We start from the raw sequence: 9624 nt of genomic DNA, 5'->3' as shown, positions 1-9624 counted from the left end.
CATGGAGGAAGATTGTCCTCTTTTACCAAACACAATTTTCCGATAAGGAGGTCGGGTTTAACCTTCGATAATTTTTTCGCACGTTGTTGTAAATTATTCAAATATTCTTTTTGCCATCTTTTCCAGAATAGATGTACATTCTTCTGCACTTGTTCGAACCGGCAAAGGGTTTTCTTTGAGCTGGACACGTCCACGTCATCCGGTAATGCAGTGATTGGTTCACCTATTAGAAAATGACCCGGGGTTAACGGAATTGGATCATCATGATGTGTTGACATAGGTGATATAGGCCGGGAGTTCAAGCATCCTTCAATTTGTTTAAACAACGTTAGCAATTCTTCATATGTAGGTATCGTTGATCCAAGTATTCGGCGCATATGAGATTTGACACTTTTGATACCCGCTTCCCATATACCTCCAAATGAAGGCGATCTCGGTGGAATAAATTTCCAATTGATACCTTCCATTGTACAGAATTTTTGAACTTCTGGCTCTACTTGGTTTTTAAAATTGTTAGTTAACTGCTTCAGTTCATTTTTAGAACCCGTGAAGTTGGTAGCGTTGTCACAATATATAACCGCACTTCTACCTCGTACCCCCGAAAATCTTCTTAAGGCAGCTATAAAAGCAGAACTGGTTAAGCTGCTCACCAACTCCAGGTGAATCGCTCTAGTACGTAGACAAACAAACAAGGCTACATACACTTTGAGTGTTTTTTGAGTTCTAACGAAGTTTTCTTTGGCCGTAAACGGTCCACCAAAATCAACACCGCATTCTTTAAAAGGTCTTCCAGGGTTCAAACGTACTTCTGGGATTTCTCCCATTATTTGCGAAACCGATTTTGGGTTTTGACGAAAGCAAGAGACACATTGGTGAACTATTTTTCGTATAAGGCTTCTTCCTTTAGGGATCCAGTACTTTAACCTTAACGAATAGAGAAGCGATTGAACACCCACATGAAGATTAACAATGTGGTAGTTACGAATTATTATAAGCGCCAGATTTGATTTGGTAGGTAAAATTATCGGATGCTGTTGATCGTATGAAACGCCAGCTGCTTGAATGCGACCTCCTACGCGCATCAATCCATCGCTGCCAATAAAGGGATTAAGAGTAAGTAAAGGGCTGCTACTTATAATAGGCTTGTTCGTAGTAAGACATGACAATTCCTCTCCGTAGTATCTCCATTGTGTTAAGAAAATAATCTTTCGGTGAGCACCTCGAATCTAAAATTTAAAATTACTATCATGGTCCGTTACAATTTGTTTCTTATTACTAACCTCTTCAAGAGATAGCTGACCGTTGATACGCTCGGCTTTTTTCGGTTGACAATTATGAACGAATCTCAGGCAGTAAGCTATTATTCTTTGAAGCTTGCTTACACTTGAAGTGTTTTCAATAACTTCAAGATGTGCATCAGCATTTTTTGTTTCCATTTCCTCAGTTGTTACCATGCTTACCACAGTTTCCGTGCATTCCGGTTGCCAAAGTCCGTTATGTTCTGTTAGAAAGGATGGACCGTGCCACCAATTGGTGCAAGTAAGAAGTTTCCGTGCCGATGTTCCTCTCGATATTAAATCCGCCGGATTATCTTTGGAACGCACATGGTGCCAGGATTTCATTTCCGTCTTTTCATGAATTACCTTAACTCGATTACTTATAAAGGCAGGTCTTATTTTGTTCGGGCTACGTATCCATTCAAGGGTTACCATGGAATCAGACCAATAATGAACTCCATCGATAGGAATTGACAAGGATTCGATGACCTTAGTCGTAAGCTCCACCATCAGGGAAGCTGCTCTCAATTCCATTCTAGGAATAGTCATATCATCTAAATTTCCACTTTCCCTTGTAGGTGTAACACGCGATTTTGCACAGAGCAAACTTACGCTGACTTTATCGTCTCCATTCACAGTACGAATGTAAACGGCAGCCCCGTAAGCACGTTTTGCAGCATCAGAAAACCCGTGAATTTCAACAATTTTACCTTGAGAGCGAACGTGTCTAGGAAACTCAATGCGCTCTAATTCTTTCAATTGGTTGCAAAAACGTTTCCATTCGCTAATTATGTGTACTGGTAGTTCATCGTCCCAATTAATTTTAACTGACCATATATCCTGCATTATTATCTTTCCCAGGATAACGATTGGACTGACGATTCCAAGAGGATCAAAGATTTTTTGAACCTCCGAGAGAATGTTGCGTTTTGTTGTACCGGCCTGCTGATCGATTTGGGTACCAAAACTAATGGAATCGCTGCCTGTGTTCCAAAGAATGCCTAATATTTTGGAAACTTCGTCTTCCCCGCTGTTTGAGACAATTGATTTCTCATTGGATTTCCATTTATGTAACTCAAATCCGGCACTCGTGAGGATAACTTCCAACTCTTGTTTAAGCCTCAACAATTTAACTTTGTCCTCATGACCAGTTACAACGTCATCCATATAAAAATCGTTCAATACAATTTTGCCTGCTTCCGGGTACCTCTGTTGAAACTCAATACCCAACTGGTGCAGACATCGAGCAGCGATGAAAGGAGCTGAACATGTTCCATATGTAACGGTGTTGAGCCGATATGTCTGAACTGCTTCCTCTGTAGAGAAACGCCATAAAATTAATTGAAAGTTGCGATCATCACTGTGCACCATTATTTGCCGAAACATCTTCTGAATGTCACCAGTGAGAACATATTTATGGCACCGAAACCTGAGCAATATATCAAAAATGTCTTTCTGTATCGTGGGTCCAGTAAGCAGAACGTCGTTGAGGGACAATCCACTAGATGTTGAGGCAGATCCATTGAACACTGTCCTCAATTTAGTGGAAGAGCTATCGGGTCTCAAAACTGGGTGATGAGGAAAATAAAAATGAGGTTGATCGAGGTTCAGATCATTGTTCGGAACCATTTCCATGTGACCCATTTCCAGGTAGTTGTACATAAATTCGTTGTATTGTTTGTGCAAGACTGGGTCTTTTTCAAAACGAAGTTCCAATTTAAGAAATCTATTCAACGCTAAGTTCCTGGACTCTCCTAACTGATTATAGTTGTCCTTAAGTGGAAGCCTTATGATGAATCTGCCTGTGTGGTCTCTGGTAGTAGTTTCTTGAAACAGTAGCTCCGATTTATTTTCTTCTTCACTCCATGTTCGTGATAGATAATTTTGCGTGCTCTCGTTAATGAATTGATTAATCTTGTTAGTTTCATTCATTTTCGTCACAGATCCACCCACAATCCATCCAAACTGGGTGTTTTGTAAGTGTGGTAAATGGGGGCTAATTTGATGACTTCCACTTTTCAAAATTTCCATTAACACTGTGACTCCTAACAACATGTCGACTGGTCTGGAAAGATGAAACTCCGGGTCTGCTAATGTTACATCAGGGATAAGCCAGTTATCAACATTGATATCAGTATTGGGCACTGGATCCGCTATGCAATCCGTAACTAGCATTGTAACAGTTCGTTGAAACACAGACGTTCTAGCTTTCACCTGTACCGTTACTTTCTCTCTGATTGTCTTGGTTAGGTTTCCAAAGCCTCTAACGTTGATACTAATAGATTGAGTGAGTAAACCGGCTCGTTTTACGAACGACTGTGTAACGAAGTTAGACTGAGATCCAGAATCCAGTAACACTCGACATGCCAAAAACCTTCCTTTTGATCGTACGAGAACTGACGCAGTTGGTATGAGGCAGAGGGCTGATTCAGAACACATGTTTCTCTTTTCTAAAATTTTTTATTCAAACAATTTAATGAAACATTTCTCTCTAATGTAAACAATTGTAATTTACTCACGTTTGATATTTGAATTTCCATTCGAATGACGGGTAGTATCCCGGTGCAATGATGTGTGATGCCGTCCTTTGCACTTTCTGCATAAGCCTCCTCGGCATTTTTCTGCTGTGTGATTAGATGAAAGACAATTGAAGCATAATCCGACTCGTTTGACTAACCGAAACTTTTCTTCAACAGATTTGGTCCTGTACTTGTCACAGACACCCACAAAATGGTAACCACTACATGCTGCACATTTGTTGTCCTGTGCCGATTTGACTACAAACGATCTTGTTTCCGGTTTTACGCGTTTCGGAGGAACATTCGAATGGTCAACGGTTGTCTTACGTTTGATTGGCATAGCATCAATCACTTGACAACGATCCAAAACGAAATTCTCAAGCTGTTCATATGTGGGTGGTGCAATGCCAGATGCAGCCGTTTCCCATTGTCGTCGTGTGGCTGAGTCTAGTTTGTTCGCTACCAAATGTATCAACATGGCATCCCACGTATGTACCGGTTGGGCTAAAGTTTCCAAACAGCGTAAATGTTTTCTGGCTCTATCGAAGAGCTCTCGGAGCCCAGACGCTGATTCAATATCCATGGGTTTCAGTTCGAATAATTCCCTGATATGTTGCTGTACTAATAGCTTCGGATTATTGTATCTACGGAACAGAAGGTCATAAGCTATTTGATAATTGCCTTCGGTAGTTGGTAGGGAATCGACTATTCCCAAGGCTGGCCCTCTGAGTGATACTTTTAAGTATTCAAATTTTTGAATAGTGGGCAACGTTCTATTGTGGATAAGCGAATTAAATTTATCCACCCATTCCAACCACTGGTCATTCGCTCCTGAAAATGTTGGCAAGTCGATTGTTGGTAATCTTACCGAATCCCGTTGGACTGAACTCGGTGCGGTTGCTTTCTGCATCGTAATAATTTTTTCGAGAGCTGCCAATCCGGCTATGTATTTCAATTCAATGCTATCTCTCGATGCCATCTCATCAGGAACAGACTGCTCCAAAGAACTTTGCAGGGCATCAAAAGTTCTATAGCATTGCTTCAGCATGTCGCGCCTTGTTTCTAGCATAACCACATCATTCTGGAATGTGTTGATGCTATCAATTATCTGAATGATCCTGTTCCCAGAATGATTACGCTTGACGATGAGCTTATTTATTTCAGGTGGGAGCACCTCTACCAAATCATCATCGACCATTTCCGCAAATATGTCCTCTCCATGTTCCTCAGAAGTCACCTGTGGCTCAGTATTGTCGGACATGACTGGAAATTATTCAAGAAAACATTAGCTTGTTTCGAAGAAAAAACGTAAATTATTCTTTCTTGCTCTGACGATCAATGATGAGAGATTCTGAACGGACGTGGCCATGCGGGTCGTCGGTTGCTAGGTAACGGAAATGCTTACTACGATTATGTCATGAATTTATTTTTCGTTCAAATTTAGCCGAGCAAGGCAATTCGTTAAGATGAATTTACGATGTGGTTAATTCATCTTCATTTCATTCCGCTTCGCCCAATGTAGGGCCAGTTGACGCCATATTGATGTAAATTGATTTCTTTTTGGTATCTATGAAAATTCATTCCCCCTTGCTCCGAAACGGCCATCTAACGCCATGTTGGAAAATGTGATTGTACATTGCAAAGCATTCCGAGCCGACCCAATATCAGCTTTGGTATTCGGATTTGAAAACCGTTCAACTTTAACCGACCCAATGTCGAGTTGTTTGCGGTTTATTACACTTTGACCCAATATCAAAGGTATTAATCTTCGACCCAATATCAAAGATTTGATTCTTTGACCCAATATCAAAGATTTGATTCTTTGACCCAATATCAAAGAGTTAAGGCAAAGTGTTTTATTCTTTGACCCAATGTCAAAGTTAACAGTAGTATTGAACCACAATATCCAGTTCTATTTCCATCATTGACCTAAAAGCTAATTGGAAAAAAAAAAATAAATGTTAAAAATTTACCGAAAAATTGTATCCGATTCGAAGGACCACTTTCTATGTTAACACTTGAACCGTCCACACTGGTCACTGGCTGTACAAGAAGTGAAGTTAGAAAGCAAACCGGATGTAAGACTGACTAAACAGTGTTGGCGTCATAGAATGAATAATTCGTTAAGCTACGTGGGTTAGGGTTACTATATGTATTTATTACAAAGTAAGAGTAAAACTGAACAATATCAAGGGAATCGCTGTTGACATGGAATAAAATTCTTTCAGATTTGTCTACACGAAATTAGAGAAACAGATTTTTTCAGAACAGCTTTAAGATTCTTTGCATAAAATGTTGAGTAAATGGTCGGGATAAAGGATTTCAAAATAAAGCTGATAAAAAGTAGTCTCCCAAAGCCAATGCAGTTGAGTTGACTTTGACACTTTTCAGACAATGCAAATTGCACGACTTTCATACATACATAAGTTTTTTCAACGAGTTTAATAATTTCAAAACTTCATTTTTAAGATTTGACGGTAAAAAAATAAACTTATGGATGTATAATGAATTATTGAATTAATTATTAAAAATCATAATTGAGTGCAAAAAATGTGAAAATTCTGAATGGAAAATAATTAATTAAAGCACAGAATTTATTAAAATTACTAGTTAAACGTAAATATCCACTTATTAAGAAAAAAAAACATGTCATATCAATAGACAATTCGAGTTGTTTTAGTTGCATGTAGTCAATGAACGTGTTCAATTTTGTATGACAATTTGTATGCAAGAAGAACTTTTCGCATATACATGAAATTCAAATAAGTTTGAAATGAATTTTGATTTAAATTATTGATTCTGCTCATTCTTAAGATTCATTGTTTGCCAGAATGAGAAGAAGCAAAGTATTTCATGAAATAAGTTATAACCATTTCGAAATAAAAAATCGTAATCCATTGAAAAGTATTGTGAAATTGCAGGATTTGCTTTCTGAAGCTTTCAATAATTTTAAGACATGTTATTGCGAAAGTTTTAAATCATCACACTTATTGGCTATGCAAAGCAGTATAATGCGATTCTTATTTCCATCCAGTTAACCAGCTTTCAAATTAGCTGTCAAAACACTTAAGTTAAAAAATATTTTCCTATTTTGAATTTTTTGTATGACAACGAATATCATTTCTGGGGTACAAGTTTGGTTAAATTTTTGTTCACATGCAATGTATTGCAAGAACCAAGAAATATTTTAAAAATACAAAATTATGTTTTTTGAACTTTCAGTACATCTCAGATGGTTTTTGAATGAAAATTTGGATTTTTCCGTACGAGCCTCCTTACTAATTCAAAACACGTTGTTATAATTCAGGACTTAATCAACCGCTTACAAAATTTTTATTGCTATTTTTAGCTGTAAAAACAACCAAACAAAGTTATTGGAGGTAAACGAATTTATAAATTTGAAATTTCTAAACAAATTTTACAGCGGAATTATGTGCAACAATGGGGCAGGAGGAGATTGAGCGGACCAATTGTTGGACGATCCAACATATTTTCTGGTTAAGTATGGATCATAATTTTTTTTTCAAAATCATGCCCAGCAAACATAACATCGCATTAGAAATGTCAGCTCAACTCGTTAACAATGTTAATGCGAATCGTAATTCCTACCAAACCAAATAAATGATCGTAAAAATGGTTAGTTAAAGTCTACCGACTCGTATATGACAAAATTGCGTCATGTTTGCAAATTTGTCTCCCGCGTGCGGGATTCAAGTGAGAAAACAACCTTGTTGTTCTCTCTGCGATTAGCAGTGCAACCAGATTTCTAAAAATCAGAGGGTCCATTTGGTTAAACTGTCCAATGAGAGAAGCAGCAAATATTGTCGCTGGCAACGGTTTGCATGCATTGAGAGCAAAACTTGCGCTCTCTCGCATACTGTCAGGATGTACGGTAAAAGGTGTTGTATATCGTCCAATTTTTACAACACTTATCGCATAAGCCAGAAGTTAAAAATATGTATGTATATTGCCTCCACTTTAGTACGTAAATGCTGTTTTTTCGAGTTATATAAGATGATTTTATAATGTATATGAAGCGTATAGCAAAGTTTGTTGAGAATTATACCTACAAAAATGTTTGCTGGGTGGTGTTAAAATTGTCCAACAAACGTTTCATATAGAAAACTGATACGAAAAATGTTTTATTCTGACGTAAAATCTTTTTTGCCGTAGAAAAAATATTAAGGTTTTTGTTAACAATTAGCACAAAAACCGCACGAAAAAAACAAGAAAAATTAAAACTGTTGTAAGATACACACTTACCAGCAGAAAATATCACAGAGGATTCATTTCATCAGAAAACATTCCGAATTACATGATTTAGCATTATTTTTGAGGAAAAGTTGAAAAACAGCTGAAATATTGACAATTTATGTCATGCTGTGCAACAATGGGTTAGGGGACAACGATTGGCAAATCACCCTATAATTTAATATTTTTGTTAAACGCGTTGTATCTCTGAAACAAGAATATTTATGCAAGATTTTCTTATTGATCAATGAGGTATAATTAATTGATTCAAAAACATCTTTAAGCTTTCATGTACGCTTGTTTGTTTATCATTTATCAATGATCGATTTCACCCGAACCTGACAAATTTTGACCAAAACTTGAGGTGATGGATAAAATCTGACAATTTTTTTTAAGTTAAAGACGCAAAATTTTTCCAAAACCAGTTTTTGAAACAAAGGTACCAAAAATACTGTTTCCCTGTGTTATATTTTTTTATACAAAAATAAAGATTAGTTCGGATCAAAGTTTGTTCAAAAACAAAAAAGTTTTTGAACAAACTTTGATCCGAACTAATCTTTGTTTTTGTATAAAAAAATTTGATTAAAATATAACAACACTAAATTTTGATAAAAATATAACACTAAGACAAAAATTTGAAAATGTGGTAAATATATGAAAAATGTATGATACAAATATGATAAACTTATGACCAATCTATCGCAAATTTTTGAAAAAAAATGCAAAAAAGAAATTAACAAAAATATTGAAAATAATTGACAACACAATGACAAAAATGTGATGCCTGGGGTCAAAATATGACAAAATTATGAAAAATGTGACAAAATTAGTAACATATGACAATAATCTTTTTGCTCAGTGAGCATTCTTTATAAGCAACATTTACACAAGCAACATTCTATTGAAGCAACCTCTGCATTAGCAACTTTTTTTATTCCAAAATTTCTGTACAAGCAACCATGGTTTTATTTTCCATTTTATTTTCATTCTTCCGTAAAATTGGAGAAGAAAGGCAGAGCACAGATAAACAGACGAGACACTCAGAAGAAAATTCGTAAGAATTTTCGCAAGAGTTTACATTGCCATCTAGTGTCGGTATTGCCTACTAATCAGCTATTTATAATAGAAACTGATCCAGGTAGCCTATGATATTGTGATGTTACCAAAAACAGTAAACAAATATTTTTTGCACTTGTGCCAAGATTTGCTTCTCAATTTATTTGTATTAAGCGTGACCCAGACAGCTTTAATCATTGGAGATCAAGGAACAAGAAATCTAACCCAACTGTTTTGAAGAAAAAATTGGACTTATTGCAATTCACGAGTGTTGTGGAGTTTGGAAGTGTCCTAGTTGAGGCCGAAATAATACAGAGATTCCTGAAACTTAACGATAGTAGCTAAACAGAGGATGAAACTTAAAGCTAAGTTTCTGAAATCGGATTATATTGTCACTGCATCAATGCTTCGTAAGTTTATTTGAAATAATTTATTTTACAATTTTATATTGCAGGAGCAAATTTGGAAAATACAAAAACTTAACCGTTGACCAGCAGCAATTTTTGTGATCCTGTAAGAAC

Source organism: Uranotaenia lowii, chromosome 1, assembly GCF_029784155.1.
Source record: "Uranotaenia lowii strain MFRU-FL chromosome 1, ASM2978415v1, whole genome shotgun sequence".
Taxonomy (NCBI): domain Eukaryota; kingdom Metazoa; phylum Arthropoda; class Insecta; order Diptera; family Culicidae; genus Uranotaenia; species Uranotaenia lowii.
This window is presented reverse-complemented; position numbering follows the sequence as displayed.